Source organism: Primulina tabacum, chromosome 1 (genome assembly GCF_025594145.1).
Source record: "Primulina tabacum isolate GXHZ01 chromosome 1, ASM2559414v2, whole genome shotgun sequence".
Taxonomy (NCBI): domain Eukaryota; kingdom Viridiplantae; phylum Streptophyta; class Magnoliopsida; order Lamiales; family Gesneriaceae; genus Primulina; species Primulina tabacum.
Genome location: NC_134550.1, coordinates 17,809,492 through 17,835,269, shown reverse-complemented (window position 1 = coordinate 17,835,269; position 25,778 = coordinate 17,809,492). Strand labels below are relative to the sequence as shown.

At 34.7% G+C, this 25,778-nt stretch overlaps 1 long non-coding RNA gene across 1 annotated transcript; it reads right to left on the bottom strand.

Annotated features, from left to right (window-relative positions):
- Positions 1 to 18,330: 18,330 nt before the first annotated feature.
- LOC142518341 (uncharacterized) lies at positions 18,331 to 19,407 on the bottom strand. The gene is made up of 3 exons (XR_012813526.1): positions 19,148 to 19,407; positions 18,502 to 19,024; positions 18,331 to 18,407 (listed from the first exon to the last, which is right to left on the bottom strand). It is a non-coding gene; the product is annotated as an uncharacterized LOC142518341 (long non-coding RNA).
- Positions 19,408 to 25,778: the final 6,371 nt, after the last annotated feature.

Here is a 25,778-nt window from a genome sequence, read left to right as displayed (position 1 = left end):
GGATGACTTTTTGCCTTTCTCTTTCCCCCTTTTTGATATCACCATGAACCAGAAATTCCATAATTTCTGACAGTTGAGCTCCTTGGGCATTCATTCGTTGGTCAAATGATCTTGTAGATGATTTATTTGGCCTGAGAGCTCAATACACATGTTTAGATGTGCAGAATTATGCTTTTCTTGTTGTAGGGAGAAACTTGTAGTCATGACGGAAAAGTCTTTGCAAATATCCGACTTCATCATTTGAAAAGCATCTTTTAGATCAAAATGATTGTGGATAAGAGCAAGGATTGAGTGGTCTAAACTGACAAGTCTTGTCAGAATCTCTTTTTGGCCATCTTCTTCTGACCTATCTTCCTCTTCAGAGGCAGCTCCATCAGAAAGTAATGTGGCCTTGAAAGATGCCAGTTGAGAAGATGATGTTTTACAAACAAATTTCGATGGCTGAGGCTCATCTAGCTCAGAAGTTATGTCTTCAATTATTTTGTCAATATCAGCATATGAGGCAGAGGGTATGTTGCTGGTGCCTACCTTTGCATCTGGAAACGCAGATGTAGGACAATCTGTGTGTATGCAAGTTATAGTTACCTCATAATTCTGGGGATCTTTGGGAGATGATATCGACGGTTCTTGGAGAGCATCTGGATGAAGATAAGTAACAGGGAGGGATTTTGGAGACGGGGATTTTTCTTTGTAGGTTGCGATGTCATAAAAATCAGATAAAAATTGCGCTGCCTCCTCAAAAGTTAGAGGTTGAACTTCAGAGATGCTGACATGGTTTTGTTGATTAGGTATATCAATCTCATAGATCGTGTGGGAAGAAGGCAGAGAGTCTGAGACATCCTGGGGGCAGAGTTGTTCAGTAATGAGATCATTCTCTGGCATGAGTATCTCAGTTGGGGGAAGAATGTTTTCTTCATTATTCATTAGAGAAGTTTCGACCGGCACTTCTGGCGAGGAAGATTTAACAAGCTCACCGGATGATGAAGATGGATGATCCTGAATTGTGGATTGGTCTTTGAGCGTCTCAGAGCTCAGTTCTCCATGTAGTTCCAGTGCAGAGTCAAGCTTACTCTTTTTTGCAATTGCTGGAAGGTGAAGGTCCTGTCGCATTTGAGCAACATTCATAGCAAGCGATAAAGCATCCATTTCAAGTTAGGAGATAACGGTTGAGTCATCCTTTGCAGTAGGGCAGGTGGGATCAAAATTGTTCCCTCTCAATTGAATGAGTGCTCGGAGAGCACTTTCTTTCATCTGAAGTTCCAAGAAGTCTCGAATACATTGAGTAGTTGGAATATCGGATGTTTCTGTCCATTCCAAGATAGACCGTTCAAGCTTGGCAGCGGCTTTGATCTTACCGGTTTCAATCAATGAGTTAAAGGTTATGACGGTTCAAAATTGAACCTATTGATCAAAAATTTTCATCTTCTTCTGAACGGTCTCATTGACTCGTTCGCTGGAAAGAACAATGACGCTATGGACTGAGTTTGTTTTTGGTGGATTTTTGATCATGACTTGTTTTCCCTTGTCTGTCGAAAGAATGATAGGAACTCCTGAGTAGGAAGACTCGATTTCTGTTTCAGTAATTTGAATTTCTTTGAGCATTGTGGCAGGGATTGCGGGGATCAGGGGAGGGATCAGTGGCACAGAAAGATGTTTAATCAGCTTGATCTTCGTTGTTTTGGGTTTTTCTGACCGTTTCTTCTTAAAAACTTGAGAGAGGGACATAGTCCCTAGATTCATCAACAGAGCTGGATTTTAGGACCAGCTTTCTCTTTGTGCCTTTGGGAGTTGAATCGGGCTTCTTTTGTTTTACAAATTCAACCCCTGTCTCTGTTTTGATAGTGATTATTTACTCATCAGTTGGTCGATTTTTGTTGATAAAGTTTTCAACCATCGGCCAGTTGAACAGCTTGGTCTTTCCAACTTTAGTCATAGCCACCGGTTGAGCTCCAACATCAAATAGCATATGACATATTTGAACCGAAAATCCTTGAGATTGGTTGTCCTTCTTTATCATACCTATCAGTGTTTTGTACAGAATGTCAGACCAATTGACTTTCAAATTTGATGAAATGGTGGCCATGACAAGAAATTTTTCCAAAGTTATCTTGTCATATGCACTAGCCTTGGCGAGGATTCTATTTTCTACGATATCGGCCAACAATCTGAATTCAATCTTTAAATCGCGTTTTTGACAGGTTGGAGAGGAAATAGGAGATCCAGTGATGGAGAATTTGCTTTTACAAAGCTCAATATTGCCTTCTGGAAGTGTAGTGAAGTCAGGTGATTCCGGATGCTGGTAGTTTAAACAATTCAGCAAACATTTTCTGGGTGAAATTAAAATTTTTCCCTTTAATTTCTCTGTTTTTCATGTATCCTGAATCAAAGAATTCCTTCACTAGAATCTCAAAGTACTTCTCACTGCAACCCAGAAATGAACGAAGCCCATATGATTCAAACAATTGAAACATGGCCTTCATAGGCTTGTTGGTCATAGAAAGTACGGATGGGAAGTTGATGGAGATTGTGTTTTGAGCAATTGATGCAGCCATGTTAAAGTTCGTCTTGGAAAATTGGAAATGCACACCTGGAAGAGATTCTCAGAAACAATTTTTCAGAATAATTGCATATGATTACAAAAAATGAAAGATAATAATGATAATGTATTTGTGTATGTATGTCCGATTCAAAAAGTCACAACTCAGTCAACGTGGAGAACAGTTAGTGGATGATTTTTTTTTAAGATTTTGAAAAAATTTAGACGGCGATAAAATGATTGATTTTGAATTTTGAGAAAGTAGTTGTCACATCAAAATAGTGCATATGTAATAGTTGAGTATTTTGTACGAAATGACGTGGAAATCAGATTGTGCCCAATATGATGAACTGAACCGTTTTATATGATTAGAGAGGAGGCAATTGAGTCATATTTATTGACTAAACCGGTGTTCTCCCTAAATAAGTGCATCGAATAATCTTATCCTCGGGTAATTAAACGACAGTTGTTTGACAGGAAACTACTCATATCCTCCTGACGGTAATTATGATGGTGACTTGTCGTATGGTTCTTATCTATAAATACAACCAAAGGGGTTAGTCACAAAATTATTTTCAAGTGCAGAGCAAGATAAGAGAGAATGAATATCATAGATAGTTCAAGTGAGCCGGATCTTGCTGAAGAATACATGCGGGAGATAGTCACGGCGAGGAAGGCTGCCATGGATGATAGAGTCTGTAAGAAGACGTTATCAACCTAGATGAAAGTCCAGGATCTTTAATCCTCCTTCGGGAGAGGACTTTTTGCCACACCCAAGGGGGTGGCAACACTGAAGAAGTATCAGCGGCGCCTCCGCGTCGCTGATACAAATGAAATCTTCTCCGATGAAGGTGTTTACCTCCTCATGCTCCTGAAGGAGCAGATGGCTTTGAGAAGGATTTCCTTCTCGGAGCACTTTATTCGCACCTCTATCGGAGGGCTGACTACTTTGTTGGCTTTCTGGAGGAGTTAAGTGAAAAATAAAATTGTTGTTGTAAGGGCTCGCCTAAATTAATGAAGTATTATTATGTTTTAATCGCTTGTTGTTTGTCTATTTCCTTCATTTCCTGCAATATCAGCTTAGTAATAACTCAATCAACTAAGAGTGTTAAATGAATGACTAAGATAAATCGATTAAACCAAGTGTATTTTGGAAATAAGAAAACTTAGCCTCTGTTAACAGTTTTGTGAAAATATCAGCCGCTTGTTGATCTGTATGCACATATTCATGCCGAATCTCTTTCTTCATGACATGTTCTCGAATAAAATTGTGTCTGATGTCAATATGATTTTTCCGAGAGTTCATAACCAGATTATATGTGATTGCGATTGAACTAGTATTGTCACAAGGTACTCCGCTTCAGTGATTGATGTGGCGATAGACGTTTGTTTCTTGCTAAACCATGATATTAGTCTATCCCCCAGAAACTGACATGAACCGCTAGTACTTTTCCTGTCAGTTTTGCAACCGGCATAGTCTGCGTCTGAATATCCTACAAGATGAACACTTGAATCTTTGGGGTACCAAAGACACACATTAATAGCCCCCTTAAGATATTTAAGGATTCGTTTAATGGCATTAAAATGAGATTGCATTGGATTAGATTTAGATCGTGCGCATAAACAAAAAACAAACATTATATCTGGACGACTGGCGGTTAGATATAATAATGAACCGATTAATCCTCTGTACATTTTTGTGTCCACATAGATTCCCCTTCATCTTTGTCCAGTTTGATTGATGAGCTCATTGGGGTAGTGGCTAGAGAGCAATTCTCCATTTCAAATTTTTTTAACGTATCTCTTATATATTTTGGCTTGATTTATGAAAGTGTCATCCTTTGACTGCTTGACTTGCAGCCCTAGAAAGAAATTAAGCTTTCCCATCATGCTAATTTATAACTGCTCCAGCATTATCTTAGAGAATCTCTAGCATAATTTAGGATTAATTGATCCGAATATAATATTATCCACATATATCTGCACAAATAACGAGTTACCGTCCTTTGAAAATTTAAACAGAGTTTTGTCTACTGTTCTAGTTGAAAAGCCATGTTCAAGCAATAATTTAGTTAACGTGTCATACCATGCTCTTGGGGCTTGTTTTAGTCCATACAAAGTTTTATCTAGTTTCTAAACATGATTAGGATGAACGTGATTAGTAAAGCCTGGTGGTTGCTCTACATAAACTTCTTCATTTAGCAAGCCATTTAAAAATGCAGATTTAACATCCATCTGGTATACCTTAAAATCTTTAAATGCAGCAAAGGCCAAAAATATTCTAATGGCTTCTAGCCTTGCTACAGGGGCAAAAGATACATCAAAGTCTATTCCTTCCTCATGTTTATAGCATTGAGCCACTAAACTAGCTTTATTTCTGATTATCGAACCTTTTTCATCCATTTTGTTCCAAAACACCCATCTAGTACCAATAACATGTACATTATCAGGACGAGGAACTAGATTCCAGACTTTGCTTCTTTCAAATTGATTGAGTTCTTTCTGCATAGCTTCTATCCAGTAGATATCATGCAGTGCATCATCAATCTTCTTAGGTTCTAATTGGGAGACAAAAGCAGCACACATAAATTCATTAATCATATGATTTCTGGTTCTAAGAGGAGCATTAGGGTTACCGATGACCAGCTCGAGTGGATGATCTTTTTCCACTGGAGACATGATCCATATGAATTTGGCTCGATTGGTTGTGTGATGTTATTTTCTTGTTCCAGCGAATCTTCTTCATTTGAACAATTTTAGGTTGATGATTGTTCTCTAGTTCATTTTTTTGATGAGTCTGTTCTTGAATGGTTGGACTTTGCTCCAAGCTATGTTCACCTAATTCTCTCAAGTTTATTTCGTCATCACTGCTTGATTCAAAGTTAGTAGCATCAAGTTTATTAATTAGATCATGAATGATGCTATTGCTGTTGTCGTGACATATAGATGATTTATCGAATACAATATGCATGGATTCTTCAACAGTGAGAGTTCTCTAATTATAAACTTTGTATGCTTTGCTTACTGATGAATATCCCAAGAAGTCACCATTATCAGATTTTACGTCAAATGCGGTTAGATGTTTCTTTCCACTATTATGAATGAAACACTTACAACCAAAAATGCGGAAGTATCCCACATCTGGCTGCTTGTCGGTCCAGATCTCATATGGAGTTTTTTCATGATTTTTATTGATCATGGACCGGTTATGAGTGTAGCAGGCTGTATTGATAGCCTCCGCCCAAAACCGCAGCTGCTTCTTTTAGTGTGCCGTTCCTTCTTTCAGCTACTCCATTTTATTGAGGTGATCTTGCAGCTGACAGCTCATGTTTATGCTTTAATCTTCAAGATAGGATGATAGGACTTGGTTCAGAAATTATGTTCCTCTATCACTTCTGATTCTGTCTACTGTTGTAGTTTTCTCATTTAGAAGTCTTTTGAGGAGCTTGATTAGTTGAGTCGTGGTTTGATCTTTGAAGCTTAAAAATATTACCCATGTGAATCTGGAGAAGTCATCTATTACCACCAGGGTATATTTCTTTCCCCCTAAGCTCATTACTGGTATAAGTCCAAACAAGTCCATGTGGAGAAGTTCCAAGTATCTTGCTGATGAGTTTCTTCATTTGTTCTTAAAGGTAGAGCGAAATTGTTTTTGTAACGCCCCGAAAATTTGAAGGTCTAGTATAATCTTCCCCCCTTAAATTGAATTTCGTCCTCGAAATTCACTCATCCTTGATAATCAAAATTTTAGACTTAGTTCTAGTATCCCAAAAATCCACGCTTACGTTGCGCCACTCTGATAAAAATTAAGTTCTAGAATGTCCTTACGTCTCCTGGATCCCAATTAAATTTACCTTCTAAATCCTCGTTTGCATTTCGCAACTTAAAAAGATCCTTGATGACTTAATGATATATTATTATAACCTCGAATTTCAACTTTTCTTACAATTATCAATATCAAAAGATGGATGATCATACTTATCGTATATTATTTTCTTATTTTATACCCATAATGTTCATCAACTTATCCTATTTCAACATTAAAATATCAAATGCATCCGCTAACGCTTAAATTTTCAAGCCTAATATCGATTCATCCTTAAAAACCCTTGATTAACATTCCTTATAACATTATAACCAAGATATCTCAAGGTTCCAAATATTCTTAAAAGTGTAAATCATCGAAATTCAATTTTCACTTATTGCTAAACTAGTCCCCAAATTCCTTAACAATTGCAAAATAAATTCTTAATTTCCTCAAAAATTATCCTAATTGATCCTTTATTTCAAAACCCTACGATTAACCCATAAAATTCTTGGCATTCTTAATTCTCTTCTACGAGTTTCTCATAACATAAATTTCGATAAATTTAAACTTATTTACCCAAAATCAATTCCTATAACCAATCTTACCTTTAATCAAGCTTAAAATCTCAATTTATACATTTTCTTACTTCCTAAGATAATCGCCGTCTTCGAATCATTAGTACTTATGAGTAATTCCCAAAAATTAATTCAACTAGTAAGCACGAATCATAAATATTTTCTTAGAAAATCTACGTGTCCCAAAACATTCATAATATTCACGATTGACTTATGACCCAAAAAGTAGAACATCAATACTAAAACCCAAAAATCAACATAGTCCAATTCCATCACAATGCCAACATGCATTGAAATCATATAATTTTTAATTTCATATCTTATCACGTATAAAATTTCTAAAGCATATAAATCATATATCATCATAAAACTATTTAACACGTGAAGTAAACATGTAATTCATGTAGTCATGCAGGTAACAACATATAAATCATATAAAGCATGTAAACTTACAAATTGAGGCTTCACGACTGAGATTCCCGGCACTGATGGTGGCACAACTTTTTACAGAACCATTACTATGTTACCAACTGAAATGTCTGCTATTCGTTTTCTTAAAACGTACTTAGATTTTTTTCTCCCTCTTACTAGATCGGCCTGTATAATGCATCCTAATTATAATTAAATTACACCTATGTTAGGATCGGGAAAGAGTTTACAGGGAGGGTAAATGAACTCTTTCAAAATTTGTTTTCTAAAACTGATTTTTCAACCGTTTTGAGGCGGTTGAGAATTCTTCTAAAACTTGTCAGAAATATGAACCACTGCAGAGTGCGGAAGACGGTTCAAGATTTCTAATAATAACTTAAAACTTGTTGGCAAGCTTATCAATGAGATGTAGTGTGAAAGGTAAGTGCTTGCTGGAAGTAAAGACACAAGGTTTGTATGGATGTTCAGAGATAAATAATCCTATGTCACCCCTTCTTCTTTTATAGGAAGGATTCCACTAAAAGATTTTGGCTTTACAAAAACCCTTTGTAACAGCCCACTCCAATCAAGACTTATCACACTGCCTGTGTTTGGAACTCTTAGTGATCACTTTACAGTTCTAGATTTTAAGAACACTCGATTCACTAGACACCACAACTTAATCTAAATAACTGAAAGGTTACTGATACAAGTAAATTGATTTCGGTAGGACGAAGATGATCCTAGAATGATCAGATATCTTGTTGTTCAGTGCGTGCTTATGAGCGATGAAGTAAGCAAGCTTTTGAGTGCGCTATGAATCTTTGAAGTATGCAAGCTAGTGATGATTTTACTCCTGTGAATTTGATTATGTATTGAACACTATTTCTTGCAGACTTCCTTCTCTGTTAATATAGGCGATAGTTCCAACGGTCGAAAAGATTGAGTAACGTTAACTTGTAATAGAAAAGGTTGTGTCACCATCAGTTGCAACCGCATTTAATGTTCTTCAGATAAGCATTAAATGTTCTCTTTGATGACATTTGCCTTGAGTCCCGTTCTGAAGAGTTTGCTACAGAGTTACCTTTTACAGTAACTGCTTTTATCCACAGAACTTTTAAAGATAAATGATCTTTACTTTTTGGGATAGTGATATAAATGCAGATCGATCTCGGGAATGATGTAGGAATACGTTGATTTTGAAACCGTGCAAGCTCTTGAATGTCCTAAACCGATCAGAGAATGTCATTTATTGTGTAGGCAATAAATAACCTTGTTTAATGATGTCTTTCAATCAACCGGTTGAGAGTTTCATCTTCTTTTACTCTGAGCATTTATATTTATTGACTGTCTTAAAGTCAGGCGGTCAGGTTTCTCTAGTTCATCCATTGTTAGAGCGGTTAGAACTTTTTTGGCTTAAGCCGGTTGAGAAGCAGTCCGGTTGCAGAGCTGGGCGGTTGAGCTAATATCTGTTACGTAAAAGATATGCGACTGTTTCCTGAAATAGTGAAGTACTATTTTGATTTTGTCGATTACCAAAATTTTTGGATAATAATTTCTTTAACAACCTATTTTAGGTATTACACATTTTTTATGTAAATATATTTAAAGTTGAAGTATTGAATATTGATTTTGGGAAAAAAAACATAATATTCTACCAAATATATATTTTTGCACATATATTATAGATTTCTCTAGATTTGAATATGATACTTATTGATTGGTTGAGATAATTGTTCGATAAATCTAGTGGTAACTACAGAAGAAAATATAATCCACATAATGAATTAAATTGTTATTTGTTTTGATAATATTGTCCCTATTTATTATGCACAATAGAATAACACAAAAAATGTAGAAAAAATTACACTAATATTTATCATGATGGAAAAAATAATCTATAGTAGAAAATATTTATGACCAAGGATACTTTATTATTTTAGAGAAGTATTTTCAGAATTGGATCGAACCAATCATGGATCCGATCCGAAACATCTTAAAACCTATTTTTAAATCTTATATCTAATATTTTATTATATATATACACGATTATTTGAAATTTAAATTTTTTTTAAAAATATTATTTAGTAATAATATAATTTTTTTATTTTTATAAAATATATAAATATAATTGGTATTTTAAATTTAAGTATATAGTTATTTAATTTTTAAATTTTAGTGAACATATTTTTTCGTATATTATATACATATTATATGTATGTTTATATTTAAATTTGGATAAATAAATATTTTTTTTATTATTTATATGCATATTTTAAATTTTTATAATTTTATATTTTATATAATATACCCAAGAGAGAGTCTTGTGTAGTGTTGGTTCCCCGAATAAAATAATCCAACTTGGGAAGGGTAAGAGGCACCCAACCTCGACTTTGCATATAAAGGAAAACAAATATTTTCTCCTTTTGAGCAGAACCCACCCTCGTGCATGGAGTCCATCGTGGATTTGACTTTCTTTCCTCCATCACATATAAAAAGAAAGAACCAAATTCAAAACACATGACAATGGAAATCAAGATTCACACAGAATCATCTTGCAAGCAACATAGAGGAGCGTCTACCCGTGGATGGGTTTTTTTCCCAAGAAATTGTAAAACCAAAACGATCGTGATGGAATGAGGTGGAACACCATAACTAAGATTTTAGTGATACCACCTACTGCTCTGTCAAGTCAGCTATTCAGACTTGACGATCGACCAACGGCCAATCAATCAAAGTCTGAACAACGGAAGACTCCGTCACCAACTACACACCGAGCATGTCATCGGGGTTAGAAGGCCATCTAAACAATAGAGCAGTTGCAAGATGATGCCCATCAATTCATTTTCCTCGACCTTTATTGCCCCTGCTGAGGTTAGAGGCCCGTGCTACTGAGCCCGGGAAAGTTAACTTACGGGAAACGGAATTGTAAAGAACAAATCACTGTTTTCAATAATCGACATGGGAATTACTGTGAACGTAAAGCGGTGTAACCCTATCTTTACAAATAGATATTATAGTTTCTAATTAAATTATATTATTAATATAGTTAATAATGCTAATATTAATATTAGTAAAACTCATAATCATCAATCATATTTACAATATTAATATTAAACCATCCGAGGCTTGGAATTCATTGAATTTGATACGTGGTATTGTTAGACATATTGAGCATGTTCTTTAAGACATATAGTCTAAAGACATACAACTACGTAAGGTTTCCAGCCGATATACCATTTTAAAAAACTGAGTTAAAAAAATGAGAAATTTGAATCTTGGATAATAATTGATATAAGGTTCATATATGGAATTTTTACAAAACATAAAGGATTTATAGAAAATATATCAAAAAAATTTAATAACAGAAGATTTTACCAAGTTCTACCATAAAAACATAAATTCCTAAAAAATCACCCATAAACACTTTAAACACTATCTCTCGGCTAAGCAGGCTAAAGGACTACAACATTATGATTTTCTGGTTAAACTCGAACCTTGTATTAATTATTTCCTGGTTCATATCTTACCTTTTGTTCAACCAAAAACTATTATATACAATAAGATTCCAGAATTCAAATAAATCTTTTATTATCTCAATTTAATTCTAAGTTACAAATAAATATAGATCATTTTATAGCAAGGTAATAATTTAGCACAAATATTTTAGCATGTCATTCAGGCTTAATCTATATAATAAATTTTAAAAATAAATAAAAACAAAAAATAAATGAAAGTTAAACTTACAAAATTGTAATAAAAAATTGAAGCTGAACTTGATGGAAGAGCCGACATAAAACCCCGGATTCCAACTAAAAATATAAACAGTACAATGTTTTATAAAAGCAAATAGTAACTTGGTTACAGAAGTCAAAAGTTTATAGTGAAATTCCACTATAGTGATCACTACAAGAAAAATGATTTTCCGCAGCACGTCATTAACAGCGTGCATTATAAGCACGCTGCGAATACTACTTTTCACAGCGTGCACCCATATGTGCGCTGTTAATAGTGTTGCACTTGATACTATTAACGGCGTGCATTAAAAGCACGCTACGGATATTACTATTGACGGCGTGCATTAAAAGCACGCTGCGAATAGTAACTTGATACTATTAACGGCGTCCATTAAAACCACGCTGCGGATATTACTATTAACGGCGTGCACTAAATCGGCGACGATTTGCAATAACCGTCGCTAATAGGCGTACATCGGCGACGGTTTATTAATCGCAAATTCTCTATTTATATCCTATTTCCGTTCCATTTTCCTTCACAACACTTAAAATTTTTCTCTACTTATACGATTTTAGTTTCAATTTAGATGTGATTTTTTGTTTCAATTTTTGGTTAATTTTTTAATTGTTAATTAAGAGAATGATTATTATTATTATAGTTGTATTGTAGTTTTTATAAAAATATATTAAATTATAAAAGTAAATTTTTTTTTGTTTTTTCGCAAAAATTAGCGACGATGTTGGAACTGTTGCGAAATTATAAAACTGTCGCTAAATTTAAGGACCGTCGCTAGTTTTGCGGTGTTTGACCATCGCAAATTGGCGACGGTTTTTCACAAAACCGTCGCTAATATTTTATTTTTTATGACTTTTAACGGCGTGCATATGTACTGCGGAAAGTTGTATTAACAGCGTACATATGCACGCCGTTGATAATAGTATTAATAGCGTGCACATGTACGCCGCGGATAATCTTGAGCTTTTAACCGCTTGCAACTTTGCAGCATGCAATGCGTGCTGCGGAAAGCCATTTTTGTTGTAGTGGATATTCCACCAACTCCACTAACGTTTAATCACTTTTAATATTATCTTTGATTTAATTTTTTAAATTTTCAAAAATATCACTAATATGAGAAAAATTAGGAATATCTTCCTCTGGATCTTTAGCATCCTGCATTTGCATTAAATGGATGAATTGATATTCACTTGAATCATACACCGTATAATTATCTGATTTGGAGTCTGAACATCCAATATTCTTATAAAGATCTTTCTTCATCTCTTCAATGTAGACTTCAATCATTTTGTCTTTAGAATATATATCAGAATATTTCCGAGTCAGAATCTTGCAAGGACTCATTGAATCATGTTCTTTCTCTTGTTGTTTATTAAAATCTTTCTGATATAAATAAATATTTTCCTCCATATTTTGAAGGGTTATCCTGTTTCAGGATCATCTCTCAATAATTTGTCCCAAAATTTTGTGGAACTAACCCTCCATAAGCAGGGAATACCTTCATCAGTATAACCAAACTTTGGTCGTCATCGCCATATCCATGAAATTCCAAATTCCTTAAAGAACAGACATAAAGTCTTTCCATCAATCCAATCTTCAGAAAAAGATTGTTTAATACTTGGGAAAATATTTAACCAAGTATTCATTGGTTTTATGAAAACCTCCGACAAATTTTTGATGATGGTCCAAATATTTTCCAACATAAGAAAAAACAATTTGGAATTGGATAATGAAAAATATTTTAACATATTTTTAGAAACCATGTATGCTTTCTTTTTTCGTTTTCATAAAATAGAGTTTTTTTAAAACTCTCAACATAATACCAAAAATTAAATTTAAAATTCATTTGATGATTTTGGGAATAAAAGTCTTTTTCAACTAATGTCGATATATCATATTCTTCAATAGAAATAATCTTTTTGATGATAAACTTTGAGAAGTTATAACTTTCTTTCTGTTGAGTATTACTATAGAAGTGAGTTATTTCAACATTTTTTGTTGATAATAGAAGATTTTCATAAATTCCTCTTTGTTTGTAAGAACCATACACATATAATGTATTGGTTCAATATCTTTACATGATAATCTATAGAGTTTTTCCTATTGAATATCTTTTTCTTCTCTGAGAAGAATTAAATCTCTATATTTTGTCTTTATATAAAGAGCTGAATCACCTTCATCATCTTTAATAATATTAGCATATGATTATTGAGACTGAGAATCTGTATTATTTCTATGTTTATGCTTCAAGAATTCTGGAAATTCATTGTATAACGAATCATTTTGCTCAGTATTACTGGCTGATGATGTAACGCCCCGAAAATTTAAAAGTCCACGCGAATCACATGCATGCAATTATTAAATTTTTTTATTTTAATTAATTGTTTTAATTGAATTAATTAATTATTTTGTGCATATTGACATGTATAAAATATATTTTTCTACATGGTTGCATTAAAATGTATTTTTAAAGGTTAGTCGAGTTGCGATCGAGGAACGGAGACCGAGGGCTGGAAAATAGAAAATTTTTTTATTAAATACTTGTTTTTAATTATTTAAAATATGAATGATGTTTTTTTTTAGTATTTTGAAAATAAAGGGTTTTTTTGGTGAATTTTTACGTTGGGAAGTAATTTTATCGATATTGATTTTTCAACAAAAATACGAACTTTATGGCAACCCGGCTAATAAATTCACAAACTTATTTTAACAAAACTATTTTCATATTTTAATTAAATCTTAATTAAGACTAATGAGCTTAATTTGTGTGTTTAATGGGCCTAAACTGAAAGGGGATCGATTAAGGTGCTCTAATGCGCAACGGAAGTTTTTAAGAAATTGTTTTTCAACAAGAAAATCGAGCACCCTAATCCTATAATGTGTAGCAAATACGAAAAACACAAAATGTCATACATAAGGTGTTTTAAAGAAATATACCTATCAATCTTGAAAGATTGATTATGGTTCCAACTTAGTTGTCAAATAACTAAGCTCTTCAAAGGCAAGACCCTCTACAAGCTTCCTTTGTTCTTGAATCTTTCCTTCAAAATTAGATCACCACCAACAAGCTAAATCCACTCAATTTTGCACTAGAAAAATTAGAGCATTTTTCTTTGAAAAGTGTAAGAATTCCTCAACAATTGAAGAACAAAAATTAAGGAGAATTCTACTTGAATTTTCGTCCAAGTGCCTTGGAGGAGAGAGAGTGGAGTGTTTTTCTTGGTGTATGAAAAAGTAAAAGTGAGCATGTGCATGCCATGCCTTGCCTTGGATGTTGAAAAAGTAGCCTCCCAACTCTTCATCTCCCATGCATGCATTTCTATTTGGGTTTATAACAATTATAAAGCCCATGGACTTTTATTTAAATGTCTCAAACACATTTGAGACCATTTAACCTTTACTTGATTTTACTCAAGCCCACTAGTTTAATAATTATTTCTAATTGGGCTCTACAAGGCCCAAATGTTATTTAACTAATCCAACACTTGAATTAATTTAATTATTTGGACTCTACTAGGTCCACTAGTGTTTAATTAATTCAACACTTGAATTAATTTATTTTAGTCCATAATAATGTATATGAAAATCACAATTTTCAAATAAATTACTCGTTTGGTCAACTTTTAATTTAGGAACACTTACTCGAATTAAAAGTTACATTCTCCTTATAGAAGTCATAATTCTATTTTTATTTACTTTATAAGCCGTTCAACACATTGAACTATTTTACTTCTCAACGGGATCTAGAAAGTTAGCACTTGTGTGACCCTCAATGGTTCATTGATACAACTAGCCGTGGGTTCACATCAACATGTGATTCGGACTAAACATGTCCTTATGCGAACATACCCCAATTGCTCCATTCTTAATTATCAACTCCTTGATAACAAGAACGTCAGAACTCAAGGCTGATAGCACCCAACCAATCATGTTAAACGCCTAGCAGCATCGCTTACATGATTCCCTAGGTATCAAATGATAGTGCATGCAAGAACCATTCAATTATGGTTAGCGTACAGTACGGTCCCTTCAACTCATATATCCCGACCGATTCGACAACCATTGGTATATCGAGAGTTGTCAATGAATCGAGACTATGTGTCATGTCGTAGTTGCATCAATGGTGTAATCTATGAAACCCCTTTCATAATTACCACCATACTCTGATCAGAGATTTCATACTACGTACACATGATTTCACATAGGATATCCATACCCGAAGGTAAGCGGTGAATCCCCAACTACAATGCATCGACTCCTATATGTTTCGACAAAGCACCCAACCTTGCCACCTGATGACCCCATATGAGTCGGTAAACAAGTCAAAGTACAACGCTAGCATATAGAGTCTCAATGTTGTCTCGGGTCATAAGAACTAATGGTGTACAACCATAAACTAGGATGTTTCCACTCGATAAGTGAGAACCACTTGGAAAGTCCTTTATGGAGGGTTGTTCAGTGCACTCTACAAGGAGCACCTATCTGCATGTTCGGACATCACAATATCCCCTACCAATGAAACATGGTACTCACATCGCAGATACTAGTCTCGAACTCGAGCGTCCTATATCCTTCTTAGCGGCGGCTGAATCGACTAGGAACTGTTTAGAATATACAGTATTCCAAATATGAGTTTCATGATACTCATCATATTAGCATCTAATATTCTTTCTACTATTTTTATATTCAAGGGCTTTATCTATGCAACTAGCATGTGTATACAGATAAAGAAGTGCCAAAATAATAATTTCAAATATTATTAAAATAAAGAGTGTTTATACATAGAGTTTCATTGTGAACACTCGGCCAACACTTTGCTCGACGTTCATTAATTGTATAACTGATAGTACTTTTTTTTACCCAGTGCGCACAGCTGAATTCCGTTGAATAAGCTTGGCGTGTTCTCCATACTGATTGATTCCTGACTGATACTTTGAACTGGTCCGTTGAAATGATCTTGAATTGGTCTTGCGAAATCAGTTGGCTCGTCAGCTTAACTGGTTACACTGCTTCAGTCGAACTGGTCAGTTTGACTTTCAATCAGTTGAGAACTTCATCTGTTAGCCGGGCTTCTGATTGTCTTCTGCTAAATTACCTAACAACTAATCAATCGGTTGAACTGTTCTCGATAAGTTAGTTGGACTGATTCAGCTTGGGAAATCAATTGGCACTATCAGTTGGCGTTCTCGAAAGCTTTAGTTAGGCGAGATAACTGATCAGTTCGGCTTCAGATCAGTTACAATATCCTGCGCACTACGATAAACCATTAGTAACAAAATAACAAGTTTTGTTAACATCAAAATCAAGATTGCGAACATGAAATTTTCCAACAATCTCCCCCTTTTTGATGATCACAAAACTTGAACAGTTAAAGCTGTAAAGCCAAATTAAAACACTTTAAAACACTTTTAAAGTTCAAGGGTTAAAACATTTAAACGTCGTTAAATGCTCCCCCTAAAGAACTGAATTTAAGAAAATTTTAAAATCAACTTCAGTTTGAGGGTAAGAAAACTCTCTCTCAACAACTGAATATAAAACTCTTATTTGAAAAAGTTAACTAAGCACTCAGTCAGAGTTTATAATCATTCAAGCAATGTAGACAAAAATTTTGAAAATATCCATTCAGTCACAACGAAACACAACTGGATAAACATGATGTTTATTAAATCAAATGAACTTCCTTGTATTATACATTTGAGTATATACATCAGTTGTAAGGAAAATTGCTACTACAATAGCACATCTTAAATAACATCGGTTATCAGTCGATTTATGTATAACAGAACTAGATATACCAACAACTGATTGTCTTGACTGCTTGAAACGCTGCATTGTTTGTTAGTCTAATTTGCTAGAGAAACGAGCTAATTTTCCTTAAACTTGATCTCTGTACTACCCAACCGGTCGAGCTAACTCAAACTGGGCTCAAGCGGAATACACACTACAACAAAAATGGCTTTTCGCAGCGCGCATATGGGCTTTCCGCAGTGCGCATTGCACGTTGCAAAGTTGCAAGCGGTTAAAAGCTCAAGATTATCCGCGGCGTACATGTGCACGCTGTTAATACTATTATCAACGGCGTGCATATGTACGCTGTTAATACAACTTTCTGCAGCGTGAAATGCACGCCGTTAAAAGTCATAAAACCGTAAAATTTGCGACGGTCAAACACCGCAAAATCGTCGCTAATTTAGCGAGGGCCTTAAATTTAGCAACAGTTTTATAATTTCGCGACAGTTCCAAAACCGTCGCTTATTTTTGCGAAAAAACAAAAAAAAATTTACTTTTATAATTTAATAAATTTTTATAAAAACTACAATACAACTATAATAATAATACTCATTCTCTTAATTAACAGTTAAAAAATTAACCAAAAATTGAAATAAAAACACATATCTAAATTGAAACTAAAATCGTATAAGTAGAGAAAAATTTTAAGTGTTGTGAAGGAAAATGGAACGGAAATGGGATATAAATAGAGAATTTGCGATTTTTTAGCGACGGTTTAATAATAAACCGTCGCCGATGTACGCCTATTAACGACGGTTATTGTAAACCATCGCTGATTTAATGCACGTCGTTAATAGTAATATCTGCAGCGTGCCGTTAATAGTATCAAGTTACTATTCGCAGCGTGCTTTTAATGCACGCCGTCAATAGTAATATTCGCAGCATGCTTTTATTGCACGCCGTTAATACTATCAAGTGCAACACTATTAACAGCGCACATATGGGTGCACGCCGTGAAAAGTAGTATTCGCAGCGTGTAAAAGCACGCTGTTAATGACGTGCTGCGGAAAATCATTTTTCTTGTAGTGACAGCTGGTGATTAAATCAACCAACATCCCAGCATGGATGAGTTTCGTCTGAAGAACAGCTGATCTGGAAGGATTTGTAACTGAAACCTTGTTCACTGAGCAATTTAGCTGTGCATCTTGACAGGTAAATCTCATAACCCTGCAGGCTGATTAAAGCCCCAAAGCTCAGAGTCGAGTGAAGTGGCGACAATGTTAGTTGCTGAGCCAATCCTCTCAACCCTTCGTTATGAGCGATAGATACACATTTTCAAACAGTTGTAAAAATACTGCTAGGTTGGTGTTCAAAATAGTTGTAAACAATAAAATTAGACATCAATGTCGTGATAAATCTATCAACAATGGTTGTGTTACATAGCTTCATTTGCTGTATTTTTGTGACGATGACTTTATCAACAATGACATATTTTTAATTCGTAAATATGCATAAACATACCTACAAGAAACCGCCGCAGAAGCTTTTTTACCAATTGTAAACTTGAAAGTAAGCAAATTTCCTACCCTACTGTCACCTTCAATTTTGTTCACATAAAGCATGAAAAATTCATATCAGGCCCATCACGTGACACAACTACACTAGAAAAACAACCATAAGAAATGAATTACCGCTAAAATTCGCATCAAAGAAGCTTGCTCCTGATAGCTTGCCACCTTTGAAATTGGTCTATCGCAGTAAATACTAGTCAAAATAACTGCAATCAAACACTAAAAACTATTCAAATTACCAACTTGGTTTAATCAACTTGCTCAACAATTAAAGATCCTATGGCTGATTACATTATGAGGTTATTTACCAAATTAAACATTGACAAGTTAAAGAACACTTAAAGAAGAAGTGAATATTAAATGATTAAATGAATTGTCATGTGATTGAAGTTTCTTGTTTTGAAACTAGAAGGCATTGTTATCCGATTTCAGTTCTTCAAATTATCTTTTAAAGACATCATAGTCCTTCTCCAATGGCTTAGTCTTACAAAGGTTCCTCCTCTTCCCGAACCATACGAACCCTTCAGAGAGCCAGCCCCCAATTTCTGGAATTTCTCTCTCTATTACTTCACAATCTGAACCAACACATTAATGATATATGTTCCTAACAGTGAAGGTTCAGAGACATGGGAAAGGATATGAGCTTCTGCAATATAGTTAGTCGCAATCTCATGAAATATACAGAGGTTTAATAAAATGAAAAACCCAAAAAATCGAAGCACAACCTCAACTAAACACAAAACTCCCAAGAAATCAAAGCAAAAACTCACATAAAATATGTTGGAATCGTGCTTGCTAGATTCGGGCTTGTTTTCCTTCTGTTAAAGTTGCTTCGAGTTGGTGACGTCTTCATCTAGCTGAGAGGGGTGGTCGGAGCTATGATACAGGAGGCGCAACGACGAGATGGTGAGAGAGATGAACGACGAGGGAATGAAGCAATTAGGTTTTTCTTTTTCTTCGTTGAACACATCAGCTGTAGGTTTATATTCACACCAATAATTGAGCTTAATTAAGTCTCTTTTTTAATCCGATCTTGATAATTTAAAAACATAATACTATTTAAATTTCAAATGTATTTGATACCATTTTAATATTTGATATTATAAAATACACACTTGAATATATTTTTAATTTTTTTAGATATAAATTATTATTTTAATCTAACATATCAATAATAATTTTAAAATAACAAAATTAACAGATAATTAATTACAATTATATATAGAGCAATCAGACAGGTCAATCCAAGACGAGACGGGTCAGACCGCAAAAAATCAGTCATTTGGCGGGGTAGGGTGGGCCGGCCCACAATCCCGACCGGATGGAAATCTTCAACCCAACCCAACCCAACCCAAGGTGAATTCTGGGTCAAACGAGACAACCCACAGATCAGACCACAAAAAATAAAACAAAAAAAAATAAAAAAGAAACCATTACAATATATCTAAATTTTCATTTCATAAATAAACATTTATGGAAAAAAATTATCAATAAAATTTTTAATTATTGATTTCATACTTGTATATTTTATAAAAAGTAATTAATACAAAAATATTAAAAAATTTCATTAAAAAAAACTTATTATCATATATAAAAAATAAAAAAAAATTTAATTTTTCCAGATCCACGGACCGCTTTTGTTGGCCCGCCTAGTCCCGCGCGGTTGACCAGCCTAGACCGCCTTTTTTGGGTTGAAATTTTTTTAACCCAACTCACTTAAATTATGTGGCGGAGTGGGCTGACTCCACAAGCACAATTTAAATTGACGGTTCTAACTAAATATGTATTTATTAATATATATTTTAACAAAATTTTAAATCGCTAATCAACAACGGTTATATAACATCGTTGTTTTTTCCAAACAAGCATGCTAATTAACAACGCTTCGCTAAAAATATTGTCGTTTATCCAAAAAAACACACTAATCAACAACGGTTAGCTAAAACCGTTGTTGTTTTCCACTAATCAACAACGGTTTTCTAACATCATTTTTGTTTACCAAAAAAACACGCTAATCAATAACGGTTAGCCAAAACCGTTGTTGCTTGTCCAAAAAACACCCTAATCCCCAACGGTTTTCTAAAACCATTAAAGTTTGTCTAAAAAAACACGTTAATAGACAACTGTATATAAAATCGTTGTTTTTTAAATAATAAGACAACGGTTTCTGAAAACCCGTTGTTGTAACTATGAAAAAACACGTAAAACTACAACAGTTTCTCATCTACCGTTGTCGTAGCTTTGAAAAAACCGCTAATACACAATGGTTTTTGTTAAAACCAACTGTTCAAATATAAATTACAACAATTTTCCAATAAAACCATTGTTTGACAGTTGTTGAATAAAAAATTTGTTGTAGTGAGCAAAGCCTAAAGACAAAATTTTCCAGAAGAGCTGTCGGAAAAGTCGAGAAACAAAGTTCAAGGAACACATTCAAGCTACAACGATCACATGTGATGAGTCTTGGTGTACGGTCTCAATGCATCTATAAATACCAGACCAAGATAATTCAACAATAAAGAAGTGTGGAAAAGAAAGGGCAAGCTTATTGCTTATCAGCTTACAAGAAGCAATCAGCCGAGAGGGAATACTCAAGTCATATCAGCTTAGTTTAGAAGCTCATTTCGCTCAGTGTGTGTGAGAACACCTTCCCGGTGTATTCATTGTTCAGTTCTCACACATACGCAAACACACCACCACTCAAATACATTCTTGCACAAAGTCAATAAACTTGTGTATGTAGTCTTTGACACACAGACGTTAAACAAGTGTTGGCTGAAAAATGTTGTATTCAGTTTAGACTAGGAGTTCAGTTAGGCAGTAGAGTTAGTCTTAAGAGGTGTAGGATTTGTACAAGGGTTTGTATAAATCTAAGTCTTCTTGTGGAATGTAAGGCCCGAGATTTTATTACCGTAATCTGAGATTAATCTGAAATGAATTATTGATTAATTGAGATGATTATGGATGAAACGGATCAGACCGGGAGAAGCGAAAGAAGATTTGACATTTTGTGCAAGAAGAGTTCGGAGCATATGCGCGACGTGTATGGGCGCACATGCGCGAGGATGACAGAACCATGCGCGACTTAGATTCGCGCATATGCGCGAGAGGTCCAGAGAGTTGGGCGCACATGCGCGAACTCAATACGCGCACATGCGCGGAACGTCCAGAGAGTTCGGCGCACATGCGCGGCAGAAGGCGCGCATATGCGCGAATGGTGAAGGCACGAGACAGTAGGTCTCGCGCATATGCGCAAGCAGTCCAGTAGTTCGGATAAGGCTTCCGGCGCATATGCGCGGCCTTGTGCGCGCATATGCACGCGACATGCAACACGAAAATAAGCCACCTGCCCCTTGAACATGCACGAGATATATATATATATATATATATATATATATATATATATATATCATGAATTGTTTCATAATTCAGAAGAAACGAGAAAAGGGTCGAGGAAGTTTGCTAAAAATCCTTACGCCTTTATATTTTGATCCGTCCATTTGATTTTCAATCTGACTTCAGCACCGAGTTCCTAGCGACGACAGCTACAACTGGACGTAAGTTTTGTTACGTTTGAACATGATTTAAAAATATGATGTTGTCAGAATTGAATAGGAATCATATATGGTGTTTCTGATACAGTGGACATCGTATAATCGAAGTCAGATTAAAGAACAGACTGGTTATGTAATTGTTATGATTTTTGGAATTGATTAATTGAGATTCGATATCAGATTTGTATTATTATGGAAATTATGAGTTGCACCGATATTGATTATGAGTTCTGGTATTATATCTATGGTGTTGGAATTGACGGGGTTATCGAGACTAGTATTGTTATACCGTCGAAACATCAGTTGATTGATATTGATCAAATTCGATATTGATTTAGATGGTATTGTGATATCATATGTCGATTGGCATTGATCAGATTATGTTTTGATTTGAGTATTAATCAGAACAGGTTTTGAACTGAGTTATATACTGAGATTGTATCTATTCGATTGTCATTATCAGATTGGGTATGGACAGAGTTGACTTCAATACTTCGTCTTCGTCGGACCGAGAAGATAAAGGTATAAATTAATGTTGAGGTTGGGATTGCACAACTCGAGTGAGGTTTGGCTCGAGTTTCCCTAAATCATATACTTTACCTTATTGTATTGATTTGATTGACGTACTTGTTCTCTTGATTTATAGACAGCAGGTATTAGACGAGTAATCTTGTGACAGAAGTGCCTGATAGTGGTGGGATCGCCACGGGCCCATTGCACAATGTCACAAGATAGTGTATTGGCGATTGTGCCAAAGTCTGTCACCGGATGTTTGGCTATCGATGTGGATAGAATTGTAGCTTCTTCTATTACTGGTGATCGGTACCGTATCGATGTGGATAGAATTATAACTTCTTCTATTACTGATGATCGATATTATATCGATGTGGATAGAATCGGAGTTTCTTCTATTACTGGTGATCGATACTATACTGATGTGGATAGAATCCGAGCTTCTTCTATTGCTAGTGATCGATACCCTATCGACGTGGATAGAACTGGAGTCTTTTCTATTACTGTTGGTCGATATGGGAATACCCACATCTGGAAATCGGGTTCCCCAGACTAGGATTGAGTCTAGTCTTAAATGTGAAGTCATGAGTCTAATTGACAGTTTATATCGAGTTATGTTGATTATGTTCCTGAATATGGTACATGATGAATTATGTTCCTGATGATGGTACATGTTTAGAATAGGATTTATTCTTGATATGGATTTATATTCTGATTTGAATACATGTTAGACATATCTGTTATATGCTTTTATATTGTTTTTATGATTGCATGTATACATGATTTATACTGAGAATGTAATTCTCACCGGAGTTATCCGGCTGTTGTCTTGTTTGTATGTGTGCATGGCAACAGGTGGGATAGGATCAGGGTCCAGAAGAGAACGAGGCTGGATTAGATAGCATGAGATCAGGGCTTCGAAGCAACTTAGGATTCAGCACTGTAATATAGTTGAACCTAGTTGAATTCTTGTAGACAATACAAGATTTGTATGTTTATGTTTAATATGTAATTTGAATTGAATTACATTACGTTTTCGCTTTGTATTTAAAAAAAAAATTAGACCCTGTTTATTATAATTGTTTTGAATTATTCCTAAAGACGATTAAGGAATGAATTAGCGTCCGGGTCCCCACATGGAACCTAAAAGGTGACGTAGAAGAAGTTGAAGTCTCCGAACATACCTATACATATCTTGTGTACTTAACTGATGAACTATTATTTTCAAACTGATTTGATCAGTTCTAAGTATTATCAATTCAGTTTTCACTATAACTGAACTGATATATGCAAGAACTGATCCCCTGTTTTTCAGTTTACATAAGTTAAAATGATTTCAAATATAACAGCTTTCTTCACGAAGGATTACTTCGAGTATTTTCTGCTTAGTGTTTAACCAAACTCGATTTAATTCATCGGTGTTAACATTCTTAGAACACGAGCTATTGCAGCTAATGGAGAATATTATGTTTCAGCACCTTGAAGGTGCCCAACACACGATCCTTCAATATTAATGGTTTAGGGTTACAACTAGTAATATGTTCACATCTTCATGTAATTCAAAACAACATTTGTTCTTATTCGAGCTCAACCTTATTAGCCCCAGTCTTTTCATAAACCATTTGATCAAGAATGTCAGAACTCAAGTCTGATTGCACCCATCGGATCATGGTAAGAGCGTCTAGAAGCATTGTCACATGATCCCCTAGGTATCACTGATAGTGCATGCAAGAACCTTTAGTTATGGTTAGCATACAGTACTGTTTCTTAAACTTATATATCCTGATCGAATCTGAAACCATTGGTATATCGAAAGCTTAAAATGAATATTATAATGATGAGATTTATCATTGAGTAATAAAAGTGACATGGTATGTGCAACTAAGGAAACACCTTTCCAAAATGCAGGTCATACTCTGACCAGAGATTTCTTTACCCAACTTCCACCTTGACATCCCGCAAATAGGACAACTGGTAAAATCCTCATACTCCTTCCGGTATAAGATACAATCATTAGGACAAGCATGAATTTTCACATAATCCATCCCTAAAGCACATAAGCTTTTCTTTGCATCATACAAAGATAAGGCAATTCATTGTCATCTGGAAGCATTTGCCAAAACAGATTAAGTAAATCAGTGTAACTTTTATCACTCCAACTATATTTTGCCTTCAAGTTTTATAATTTCACAAGTGCAGATAACTTTGTAAATTTTAACACATCTAGGATATAAAGGTTTCTCGGCATCTTCAAGCAGCTTATGGAATTGGTTTGGATTCTCAGCATAACTATCATATGCATCATGTACCATATTTATAGGTTCCTCGGTAAAATATTTGCGTTCATCTTGCCCTACTCGATCACTATCATTCATTGAGTTCCCGAACTTAAATCTTTCACCATGCCGAATCCATGTATGATATGTTAAATCTATACGATTACAACACAAATGAGCCCTTATAGTGTCAATATCTTTTGTATTTAGATTACCACATTTTTCACATGGGCAAGGCATTGCATTCGGATTGTAAGCATTTCACGATGCAAACTACAAGAAATACTCCACCCCAACCTCATATTCATGTGACAATCTATTCTTTGACATCCACTCTTTGTCCATTATACGTACAACTAACCAACCAACAATTAGTCAAATCCTTCAAAACAGTTGTAAAAATACTGCTAGGTTGGTGTTCAAAATAGTTGTAAACAACAAAATTAGACATCAATGTCGTGATAAATCTATCAACAATGGTTGTGTTACATAGCTTCATTTGCTGTATTTTTGTGGCGATGACTTTATCAACAATGACATTATTTTAATTCGTAAATATGCATAAACATACCTACAAGAAACCACCGCCGCAGCTTTTTTACCGACTGTAAACTTGAATGAAAGCAAATTTCCTACCCTACTGTCACCTTCAATTTTGTGCACATAAAGCATGAAAAATTCATATCAGGCCCATCACGTGACACAACTACACTTGAAAAACAACCATAACAAATGAATTACCGCTAAAATCCTCATCAAAGAAGCTTGCTCCTGATGGATTGCCACCTTTGAAATTGGTATGTCGCAGTAAATACTAGTCAAAATAACTGCAATCAAACAATAAAAACTATTCAAATTACCAACTTGGTTTAATCAACTTGCTCAACAATTAAAGATCCTATGGCTGAATACATTATGGGGTTATTTACCAAATTCAACATTGACAAGTTAAAGAACACTTAAAGAAGAAGTGAAAATTAAATGATTAAATGAATTGTCCTGTGATTGAAGTTTCTTGTTTTGAAACTAGAAGGCAATGTTATCCGATTTCAGT